At 47.5% G+C, this 12236-nt stretch overlaps 1 pseudogene; it reads right to left on the bottom strand.

The window, feature by feature from the left end:
* Positions 1-5375: 5375 nt before the first annotated feature.
* LOC143410697 (chemokine-like protein TAFA-3) lies at positions 5376-7650 on the bottom strand (annotated as a pseudogene).
* Positions 7651-12236: the final 4586 nt, after the last annotated feature.

The following is a 12236-nucleotide window of genomic DNA, read 5'->3' as shown; positions in this document are numbered from 1 at the left end:
CAAAATTGTTCTATAAAGGCTCAGATAATTATTCAGGTTTTTTGAGGAGGGGGGACATATGGTCTCTTTTAAAAAATTCAACTCTGGGGCTGGGGATGTGGCTCAAGCCGTAGTGCACTCGCCTGACATGCGTGCGGCCCAGGTTTGATCCTCAGCACCACGTACAAATAAAGATGTTTTGTCTGCCGAAAAACTAAAAAATAAATATTAAAAAAATTATCTCTCTCTCTCTCCCTCTCCCTCTCTCTCTCCCTCTCCTCTCTCTTTAAAAAAAATTCAACTCTGCTGTTACAGCACAAAAGCAGCCAATAATAAGTAGGCAATAATAAGCAAATAAATATGGTTCTGTTGCAATAAAACTTTATTAACAAGGAAAGGTGAGAAAGGAGTTTCATTTACAGACTCCTGTAGCAGAGTGTAAGAACCTAGAAGCCATCAGGGCTGGCTTTACATCTTTCAGGGGTTGACAGGGGCTCCATCCCGTTTGCTCCAGAAAAGGCAAAAATGAATTCTGTCATGGCATTAGTTTTGTTTTATTGTGTCTTGTGCTCTGGTGTTTTGATGATGTGGTGAAGTGGTGCAGTACTGGGCTTGAACCCAGGGGCACTGACCACTGGTATATCCACAACCCTTTATACTTTTTATTTTGAGACAGAGTCTTGCTATGTTGCCTGGGCTGCCCTCAAATTTGTGATCCTCCCACTTCAGCTTCCCCAGTCACTGGGATTACATGTGTGCCCACTGCACCTGGCTGCTTCTTCTCTCTTTCTGTGTGTGTATCTCTAATGTTTCCATTTTTTCCTTCTGTCCTCTTGCACTCAAGCCATGAAAGTGTCCAGACTCTTTCATGTTTATAATTCTTCCTCTTTCTTTCTCTTCTTCTTCTTCATCCCTCCCTCCTCCTCCTCTTTTTCATCCTTTGTTCTGGATATTGAACCCAGTGGTGCTTAACCACTGAGCAACATCACCAGCCTATTTTATATTTTATTCAAAGACAGGGTCTCAGGAAGTTGCTTAGGGTCTTGCTAAATGTTAAGGCTGACTTTGAACTTAGATCTTCCTGCCTCAGCCTCCTGAGCTTCTGGGATTACAGATTACACCTAGCTTCACATACATTCTTGCTAACTACTTTCCAGGTCCCTCATCAGTTCTGGGGTAAGAAATGATGTGCAGTAATGAAAAGATCACTTGTCTGAGTGGGTCATTGGGCAGAACAAGCCAGCAGTCTGCTGTGTATCTTTGGGAAAATTACCTAAGCTCTCCAAGCTACCCTTTCCTTATCTAATAAATGAGCGAGTTAACTAACTGGCCCCTGAAATACCTTCCAGCTGTGAGCTTGTGATTTTAGGAAGCTACAGCATCAACTCTGTGCAACTGTCTGGCGCCATTAATTAAGATGTCACTCACAGACCTTAAAGAAACTGGCAGGAGGCAAAGAAATCCGCTACATGATCTGTAACTAGCAAACTTCCTAAGGCCTTCACAGCTGAGGGGCAGAGGGTGCCTGTGAACTCAGAGGACGTGAGACCCAGCACATGAAGGGGAGACGAGAAAGACAATCCATGGAAACCAATTTACATTCTAGGCTCTCATTGTACAGCTACAAAATGCACACAAATATTGACTTAGTTGGAAACAAGATCCCAGGGAGCTACTATTGGAAAGTGGGACACCTTCTCCATCAGATCCTCTCATGTGGGGCTTTTATGGCCATGTAAAGGACACCCTTCAAAGCCCTTCAGATAAATATATGAATAGGTTTGAAGAAAATATGGCCTTGAGGAGCTAATAAAATAAACTACCAGATACCAGCATGTGTCAAAGGAAAGCAGTCTCCTCTGAGCAGGGGTGAGGGAGGCCAGGGAAGGTAGGAGAATGAGGTTGGCTGGTGTAGAGGCTGGCACTGGTTGGCTGATGATGAGCAGGGGCCTGGAGCTCTGTCCCTACCGTCTAGACACAGTCTTGAGGGTGAGGAGGGAATGGAGGAGCCCACATTCTGGCCTCCAGAAGAGCTTTTATTGCCTGACTCTGCTAAAGTTGTCTCACTTGTAGTCTAAATAATTAACTTATCCATCCCTAAAGGGGCATTCAGAGAAAAACAAAACCCACCCCTGCCCTCAAGTTCAGGTTTCCATGGCACCCAGGGCAGGCCAGGAGCCTGGGAAGCCATCCCAAGCTGCAAACGTGGCCTGATTTCAGAGGTTCACTGGGGTTAGTGACCTGAAAAAGGCCAAGAGTTGCTTTTTGTATTTGAGCTAAAATTTTTTGCAATTTTGAAAGTTTTTTTTAAAGCCAAATGACACAAACAACAAAAACAAAGAATGTGCAACAGAGACTTCTGTGGTCTGCAAAGCCTAAGATATTTACTCTCCAACTCTTTCCAGGAATAGTATATCAACCTTTACTCCCTCCTCCAGGTCCTTTCACAGCCCTGAAGGAGGCAAGAATGGCTTTGATCAGCTTCCTGATAACCCCACCCAAGAGCCCACTGTATGCAGAGATTATGGTTGTCACAGCACTGATATTTACAGTCCAGCAAGAAGCTGGCACCATTGTTCACCCCATTAACAAAAAAAGAAAGAAAAATAAAAAATATACTAGGGTGGGGTGAGGGAGACATCAGTCTTGATTCTACTGTATAAAGAGGTAGGCAGAGAGGGAAGGACTGAAACTAGTCCCAAGTCATCTTATTTGCCTTCTTGAGGATTAGAAAGCGGCAACATCCCAGTTGGTTTCTGATGACACCCTACCCCTAATGCCCTGTTGATCCCCACCGTCACAGAGGCTCCATCCAAGATATCTTATGGTGCCAGCTGACCCTCAGCCCTAGACAAAGGCTCCAGCCTACCACCTCACCAGGTGACTTTGAAGGGACAGGACTTTGGCCAGCCATTCACTCCTCCCAGACTTTCTCCTAGACCCAGAACCTCTGAGAGCATCACAGGCTAAAGACCATAAAAGACATGGGTCAGAGCAGGCAATGGGGATGTGGGGATGCCCCACTGCAAGTGGGCTGAGTGACCTCTGTGTTATCATGGAGTCTATTTGGAATTTGGGGGGCTTAGGGCAGAGTGGAGACAAAGTGACTCTACATCCTGGTGTGTGAAGATTCTGGGTTATTGCAGATAGGAGAACAGAAAACTTGGTCAAAGTGTCTAGCATGTTCCAAGAAAAATGTTGCTACTGTCCAGCCAATGCTTTACAGGGTCAGGTGTAATAAGGAATGTCTATGTTGGAATTCCAATGTCAACACTAGTGAAAGGCTACAGTCTTAGAGATTCGAAAGACCAGGCTGTGAGCTCATGGGATAATCATCTCAATCTCAGCACTCTGGGGCTCAGTCTCTCTCTCTCTCTCTCTCTCTCTCTCTCTCTCTCTCTCTCTCTCTCTCTCTCTCTCTCTCCCACTCTCTCTAATGCTGGGGATCAAACCCAGACCTCACATATGCTAGGCAAGTACTCTACCATTGAGTTACACCCACAGCTCTTTTTATTTTGAGATAGGGTCTTGCTAAATTTTCCAGGCTGTCCTCAAACTTGTGATCCTTCTGCCTCAGTCCCAGAGTTGCTGGGATTATAGGTATGCACTACCACATCCAGATTTCTTATCTGTTACAATAAGCAAATGAACAGAAAGGTGAGGGGCTTGGATGAGGCTGATTCTAAGGACCTGCACATTCCATACCCAACAAACAGCTCAAATATGCCATGACTGCACAGATGCTTTGCTGGAAAAGTTGTCACAATCATTGTTTTCCTTTCCTAAATCAATCCAATCCCATCCAAATGTGAGATCACTGGCCTGGCATAAGGGAGAAAGCTTTCCTTCAACTTGTTAGCAGGTTACCAGGGAATCAGGATGCATGGAAAGGTGATGAGTGTGAATTCTTATCTTTGTGTCTTGTGATCAGGAAGTAGCCAAAGAGCTTCAAAAATTTCATCCCCAAACTCCTACCATGCCCACAGCAGGTGGTTCAGAAGTCATGGTGCCATAGACTCTCAATGACCCAAAGTATCTGACTTCAATTCCCCAGCCTGACTGGATATTCCTTAAGGGCAGGAATTGTGTCTTGACCTTCTTTGTCTCTAGCAGAGCACAGTTTTCTAGATATGTGGTTGGAGATCCTTCCATATCTGCTTAGCGACTTGATTAAAATCAAGAGTGGTAATGCTGAATTTGACATGGAGCATGAGTCCAGGTGAGTGAATCTCTTTAATTTGAAGGGGGTGATGACTGGATGCCATTCTTCAGTCCAAGGCTCAATCAAGCGTCTCCTGTCCAGGTTGTGAGCCCTAAGAGCTATGTGTGACCTAGACAACAAATAATAGAGGAAGGAAAGATGGATACATTCCAGTGTGCCAGAGACTCTCCAGGATATGCAGGTCACAGTGCTGCTGGCCCCTGGCTCCTGAAGCAGGCCAGGCTGGGAAAGTTACCCCAGGTGGACCATGCAAACATAAATCAGGCACACTTTACCCACTATTTGCTTCCAGGTCACTGTACAAATTGCAAGCACAGTGTAGGCTTTATGGGCTACAAACCTAAACATATAATGTGTTGACAAATGTCACAAGCTCTGTGGTGGGTCTCATTCTCATCTAGGCTTAGGTATATTCAGAATGGCTGTCTCCTTTCTCTGCCTACAGATAAGATGCTCTATATCTAGTCAAACTCCCTGCTCCATTTGTTCTGTGCTCTGGGAAAATGGTTGCTTTCTTCAAAACTATTGATGCTGCCTTTCCTTCTCTTCTTGTTTGTTTGCCTGTTTGATGTGTGTGGTGATGGGCATGGAATGTAGAAGGCAGTGCCTTGGCTTGCCCCCGCAGTGTCACTAATCTGTACAAATGGTGATGACAAAGAGATGCAACAAATTAACTATGACACACATGGAATTGCTAACAACTTTGATAAAATTTTAATTACCCTTTGTTTCATGGGACAGGCAACAAACCATGAAAATAATAATCCTCTTGGGTGCTGTCACAGCATACAGAGCAATTTGACTAGAGGAAGGGAAGTATGATCTGTAAGGAGTTTAGAATTGTGGGAAAGGGGGGACAGTCCATGGAGAAGTGATGGGCAGAGTGGCTGCTATACCTGGAATTCAGGTAGAAGGAGAGACTCCTCCCTGAATTACCTAGATAGCTTCCCCAATTCCCCACTTTGTTTGTATAGACTTGATGTTTTCCAGAAGCAAACTCACTGTAGGCAAAGAAGAGAAATCAAGGCATATGGACCATCAAAAAATCTGCCAGAAAGACACGCCTGGATTTCTGATCCAGAGCCCTAACGCCAGTCCCCAGAGTCTGACTGGACGTGGAAGGACCACCTGGGGACGCAGTGAGTATCTCACTGCTCACAGATACCACCTTGGGTCATGCCATCCTGCATCCCCAGGGCTCCTGTTCCCCCTTGGCTGCCCCAGGTGAAAGGGGAAGAAGAGGAGTAGAATGAGGTGTCCACCTAGATACCTTAGTGGTTTTGACTTTGTGTCCACTGCTGCAGCTCCATCCCAACAGGTCTGGGAGCACCTTACACTCCTCCCCTGGCAGGCAGGGCTCCACCACCTCTGCAGGACGATGGAGGCTGTTGGGGCAAGAGGCAGGAGTGCAGCTCTAAGCTCTCTGTGAGCACAGTCAGCAGTCAAGAGGGGGGGGGGTCTACGAATGAGGTATACATTTCCACACACCCCTGGCGTGGAGTTCTGTGTTTCCCTTGTCTTCTGCCTACTCTGGGCTCCCCAGAGAGGCAGAACTGTTGAGGTTTGGGGACATACCCCTACCAACTTTAATCCTATAGGTCCCAGCATCTCACCAAAGACATTGAGGGGGAAAGGAGGCAGTTGAAGTTGCCTCTGAGGCCATAATGTCATTGGCACAGAGGCACCAATCTTCAGCTTGGTGTGTGTGAGCAACTATGCACCATGTGCAGAGGTCCACAGACCAGGAGGGCACAAGCTGCCATGCATGTGATCATGCTGGGCATGGTTACTTGGATGCCACTTAAGCATGAGAACAGAAGCCAGAGTTGGTAGGTGGGAAAGGGTGATGTGAAGGAACACACGTGTCCACGTAAAGGCAGGGTTGAGAGTAGAGCATGTGGAAGAGGCTGGGGAGAGAACAGTAGGTGAAGAGCCCAGGTCTAAAAGGCTGTGTGTGGCAGATAGCCTAAAGTATGAGGGAACGTGTCTGTCGGTGTGGGCTGGGCAGTGAGGGACAGCACACAACAAGAGCTTTCCTTGTTTACGACACAGAGATAGTCATATCTGCCCTCCTGTCCCCCAGAGGGTGCCCCATCATTTGAGACTCTGATCATGAAAGCCCTGAGATGGGTATAAAATTGGATCCCCAGCAGATGGCAAGGCCCAACCAGACCTCCTTATCTCTCTGCTCAGAGTCCTCCTGACCAGGGCCTAGCTTCTCACTCACCTTCCACACAGGAGGGGTTTGCCCGCATAGTACCAGCCACCTGGCCGGAAAAGCAGGAGCATTTTATGGTCTGGGAGTGCTCCTCAATACGGTTCCTATTGCAGCAGCGGTGAGAAGCAATCACCTCACAGGTGCCCTGCTTTACAAGGACTGATGGGGCCAGCCACATCAGATCAAGTCCCCAGCCCAGGCCTCCAGCCCTGCTCCCCTCCCACCCACCTGCTGGTCCTTGAGCCCCTTCTACCTGCTAGGGAGAAGGCCTTTCCTTCCTTCCTTTCTTGTTTGTGTGTGTTGGGCAGGAAGTACTAGGGATTGAGCCAAGAAGCCCTCTACCACTGAGCCTCACCCCAGCCCTTTATATTTTATTGGGAAACCAGGTCTCGCTAAGTTGCTAAGGCTGGCTTCAACTTGCCTCAGCCTCAGAAGTCACTGGGATTACAGGTGTGAACCACTACACCTGGCAGGGGGAAGGTTATTTAAGAAATTTCCAGGGCTTTGGTTTTAGCTCACTGATGGACCACATGCCCATCAGCATCAAGTCCTGGGTTTGATCCCCAGCATCACACACAGAAAAATCCAATGGCAGGGGAGAAAGAAGCAGATGAAATCTTCCTGTTCCTCCCCAGTGAAGCCGCACTCATCACCCTTTGGCAGACCCTGGGTCTGAGCAGAAGAAAGTTGAAGTCCCGCACCAGGTCTTGCCCTGACCTCCCTGCTTTCTCAGGGTGAGGACAAGGGCCCCAGGGCTTACAGTGCGTGGGGAGAATCATCCGCTTATATAGGCTTTAGCAATCCCAGAAGGAAAACCCCATAATTAGGCCAGGAGGCTAGACTTAAGCCCCCACCTGAGGGCCTCTCTCTCTGCAGAACACCTTCTGGCCTGGAAGGGACAGAGAACAGTGTGTCTGCCCAGGCATCCTCCTGGTGGGGATAGCAGAAGGGAGCAGTTGCCTGGGTGATAAACAGAGGAGGAGTCAGAACTCTGAAATCTATGGATTTTAGTTTGCCTCTGAGATCTGCTCGCTATGTGGAACAGGGTGGGGTGTTATGCAGTTTTCCAGGTGTGCTGGAAAACCTCCTTCCCAGTCCCTGCCACCTCCCCCTAACCTGTGGCAGTTGGATGCTGTGAGGAAGCAGAGGCCAGGAGGGTCCACAGCCACATCAGGCACAGTGCCAGCAGCCAGTGGCCTGCATTCCAGTTTTGCAGGGCCCTTTCATTCATCGTGTGGAGAGAAGGGCACACTTGGCATAGCTCCAGGCAGGAGGGGCTCTCCTAGTGCCCAACCCCAGTCGCTTCTCTGTGCTATGCCATCTGGGAGGCAAGGGTGGGTAAGATGCTCACCTTGTCCCCAGGCAGCTCGAAGCCTGGCACAAAGTCACTGTAGGAAGCAATGGATGCCACAGAGAACAGGGGAGCAAGAAGGGAGAACCTGAGGAGGAAGTGACATTTAAAAGGGGTCTTAGAGCTGAACACAGTGGCACACTTGTAATCCCAGCTGCTTGCAAGTCTGAGGCAAGAGGATCCAGAGTTCAGAGCTAGCCTCAGCAAAAAGCAAGACGCTAAGCAACTCAGTGAGACCCTGTCTCTAAATGAAATACAAAATAGGGCTGGGGATGTGTTTCAGTGTTTGAGTGCCCCTGAGTTCAATCCCTGGTATCCCCCAAAAATTAAAAAAAAATGGGCTGTGGTGTGAGAGGAACAATCATGCTAACTCCCATTTTTTTTCAGTTCTTAACCCAGGAATGCTCTTGAATTTTTCATGACTATTCCAAAGAGTAGGATAGTTATTACCTATTTTATAGATGAGCAAACGGAAACTCAAAAAGTCTGGACACAACCCAAACAGCCACCAGTGAAGGACTGGCTAAATGCATTGAAGAGAATCTGGGCAGTCTCTTCCAAACAGCTGTGTAAACACAATGGAAAATGCTTTATATAATGATGCATGCAGTGATCTCCAATGATAATCCACAGTTAAGAGGGGGCAGCAACATGTGGGACCATGTGCATAAAATGTGTAAAAGAAAGGGATTATTTTTGCTGCTTGAATAGGCATAAACTAGATCTGGAGCCACATGTGGTGGTCTGTACCTGTAAATCTCAGCAATTCTGGAGGCTGAGGCAGGATTGCAAGTTGGAGGTCAGCCAGGGCAATTTAGTGAGAGCTTGTCTCAGAATACAATAAAAAGGGCATGCACTTCAGAGGCCAGATAAGTCTGGCTGAAGATTCCTTAAATGGTGTGTCCTGCAGTGTCCTGTTAGTAGGTTCTATACCAGGCTCTGCATGTCATTGATGTAGGATCCATATTTTAATACTGTTCCTAACATTGCATTTAATAGCAAGATGTCTTTGACTTGATTTTATTCTTTGTAATTCTAGGAACGAGATTTTAGTTTAGCCATTACTGATATTTTTTAAAAAGGGATATGGTTTCTTGCACAGCACTTCAAAAGAGAAACAAGCTTCGGTTCTCAATGCTGACCTTTCTTTTTCAGGTACAAGTTTTCTAGCTCAGACAACTGAGAAAAACTATAGACCATCCTTGAGGAATTGGTTACACATTGTTTTTCTATATTGCAGGCAGATTGGGTTGTGATGGTGGTGTACAGGCAGATACAGGATCTGATAGCCTGGGATGTTGCCTACTAAAATGTTACTTTGTATCAGAAAGTTTTAGTACAACAAAATAAAGGACAATTTCAGAAATACTAATTAAAAATAAAAAGTGCCAAGGAAGTAGCTGGCAATAGAGTAGCCCTGAGTTCAATCACTAATAACACACACACACACACAAGCACACACACACACACACACACACACACACACACAAAACACCAAACCAAACAAAACCAAACCTCACCAAACAAAAATGTCAAAAAATTAGATATGGAAAAAACAGGAATAACATTTTTTTTTTGCCATTTAGAAGGAAAAGTGGTTGGCTGAGAAAGAAGATGACTTATTTTTCTACCAATTTCTTTTTTACTCCCTATTTATTTTTTCCTTTTTTGTACCAGGGATTGGACCTAGGGATACTTAACCATTGAGCCACATCCCCTGCCCCACCATTTATATCTATTGTTTGTTTGTTTGTTTGTTTTGAGAAAGGGTCTTGCTAAATTGCTTAAGGCCTCGTTAAATTGCTGAGGATGACCTCGAACTTGCATCTTCCTGCCTCAGGGAGTTGCTGGGATAACAGGTGTGCACCACTATACCCGGCTCTTTTTCATTTTATGAGTTTCAAACCTGGGGAATGTAATGGCCATTTAATTTAAACAATATTTAAATTTAAAAATGAAAAGAAAGCTAATGGAAGTCAGATGATTTGCCAAGGTCAGGCAGCATGGGGGTGGCAGGCGCCAGAACCCAGCAATCTTCCCTATGCCCACCTTGCTTCTGAGCCAAACTCTCTTCCCCTTTCCTTATCCTCCTCCATCCTTCGTGGTTCAAACTCCCAAATCTGTTCCAGAGAGAGGGCTAGAAATGGAGGGAATTCCATCTGGGAAGTAGAGGTACACAAAGGCTGAGAGCTGCCCAGCCAGATGGGGCAAAAGCAGTCTCAGGAGGCATCAGAGTCTCAAGCTCAGGGATAGACCCGGGTCACTACCTCTGTTGCTCACCTAGCCCCTTGGGTCACTGTTGACCTCCCTCAATTACCAGCACAATTCTGAGAGTATCAGGGATCAAACAAATGCCAGGACCCAGCTGCTCTCTTAGAATAAAATGCCCGATCTCTGCCCACCCCTCACACTTCATATCTTCAACTGTTTCTTAACTTACCTTTTGTTTGGATCTTTTAGATTCAGTCTGCTCATCTGCTGGTCTCAGACTCACTCCACCTGGACAAGTAGGAAAGATTTCAGTGAGCTGTGAGGTCCAGAGGGAGCCCAGGCCCTGGTCTGGTAGGGTAAAGGAAAGCTTGGGAGAAGGCAAGGGTGTTGGCTGGCTGGAGTCCAGTTCTGAAGCTGTTCTAGGCAGGGGATGAGTCTCTTCTTCTGGCTTGGGAATGACCCTTACAGAGTCAGCATGAGCTTGGGACCATTGTCAGGGAGCTTCAATGTCACAGGAGTGAAGCAGCGTTGGGAGGAGTCTAAGAATCAGCACTGTCATCTCTCTGATCTTGGAACAGAGCTGAGGATCAGGGGAGGGTTCTAAGCAGAATCTGCCAGATAGATTCCTGCTGGGAGAGACCTCTGGGGAGGATTCCCGAGCCCTGAATCCTCTTTGCCTCTACCACCAATGTCCCATGGCACTTGCTTCCTGGACTTATATACAGCTGGCTCAATTCTGCCACTGTCACCCTCTTTCACCCCACAGAGCCAGAATGGGGGTACAGCAGTTCTCTGAACTGCAGGCCACAGCTCCCCAACACCTTCTCCTAAGTACTCCTTCTTTTTCAGCCTCCTAAATAGGCAGAAGTGAAACGCAGGATGGTGAGGCCCTGGAAGGAAGAGAACACTGCCTTCTAGCTCCCAGCAACAAGGGTCCTACAAAGGGAGAATGAAGGTGTTCAAAGGAAGTGATGGCAATATCCTGGGGATAGGTAAGCTCCCACCTGTCTGGATGTATCTCTTTCCTGAATTGGTCTCTCCTCTCTCCACCCCTATCAGGAAACCTCATTTCAACTATTAGAAATGCAACTTCTCCCAGGTGAGGGGTGCTGGGGATTGAACCCAGGGCCTCAGGAATGCTAGACAAGGGCTCTACTTCTTAGCTACATGCTCAGCCTGTCTCAGGTGATCTTGTCTCTGAGCTTCCAGACCCTTCAGTTTCACTCACCTGGTCTCTCTTATGAACCCCAAGACTCATAAGATCTGGGGGAGGGGAGAGGATTGGGGCTAGAGGAAGCTGCAGAAAGCTCCTGAAAATTTTTCTTCAACTTCTATGCTCTACCTCAGTTTCTCAACCTGTTTCCCCCTCATCCAACCCATGCTATAGTGAGACTGAGTGAGCAGCCTGCACACCAACAAGGAGTTGAAGACGTGAATCACAAGAAGCTCCAACCTTCCACAACCTACCCTCACCCACCCCCAGTGTCCATTCAGTCCTCCATAATTCTGAGCACTCTCACAGGGATCTACCTACCCTACAGCAGTGCCCACTGTTTACCTGCTGGCCTGAGGTCCGCACTGCCTCTGAACCTGGGACCAAGACTCAGAAAGCAGACTACTGTCGGGTGCCTCCAGTTTGAATGCAGTCCAGTTGAGGGCTATGTCTGCGTCCCCCACCAAGTTGCTGCACCCCCAGGATGGCAAGGCTCTGAACAAACACATATCACCCATGCAGCAGTGACGAGAGCTCTGGGCCTGGCTTCAATCAGTCGGATCCTCTCTGATCCTCTCGCCTGAAGGCCAGGGAGCATGCTGCGGCTGCTGCAGTCTAGGCTCAGGTGCCGCCCCACTCCTCCAGCCCTGCGCCAGCACCACCGCTTCCTTCAGGGCAGTGTGGGGCGCTCGGCCGGGCTGGCGGGCGCAAAGGCTCAGGACAGGAGGAGGGAGGGAAGAACCACTGGCCCCTATGGATTTGGTCAGATAGGTAAACCTGAGGAAGTCCTCCAAAACCTGCAGGTCTCCTGACGCCTAGTTCTGTGGCACAGGGGAAGGAGGTGATGCTCAGAGGTGAAGGGAAGCAGTGGGATTCATTGCCTGGACCTGCAAGGTGTCTTTGAGCATTGAAGATTCCAGAACTGCATTGTCCAGTTGGGTAGTCGCTAGCTGCATTTTATTTAAATTTAAATCTAAACTCATTAAAACTTTACTTAGCACTCAAATGATATTTAAAGTGTCCAGTAGCCACAAGAAACTAG

Source organism: Callospermophilus lateralis, chromosome 11 (assembly GCF_048772815.1).
Source record: "Callospermophilus lateralis isolate mCalLat2 chromosome 11, mCalLat2.hap1, whole genome shotgun sequence".
In the NCBI taxonomy this organism is placed as follows: Eukaryota; Metazoa; Chordata; class Mammalia; order Rodentia; family Sciuridae; genus Callospermophilus; species Callospermophilus lateralis.
The sequence above is the reverse complement of the archived record's forward strand: the minus strand, read 5'-3'. Positions and strand labels throughout refer to the sequence as shown.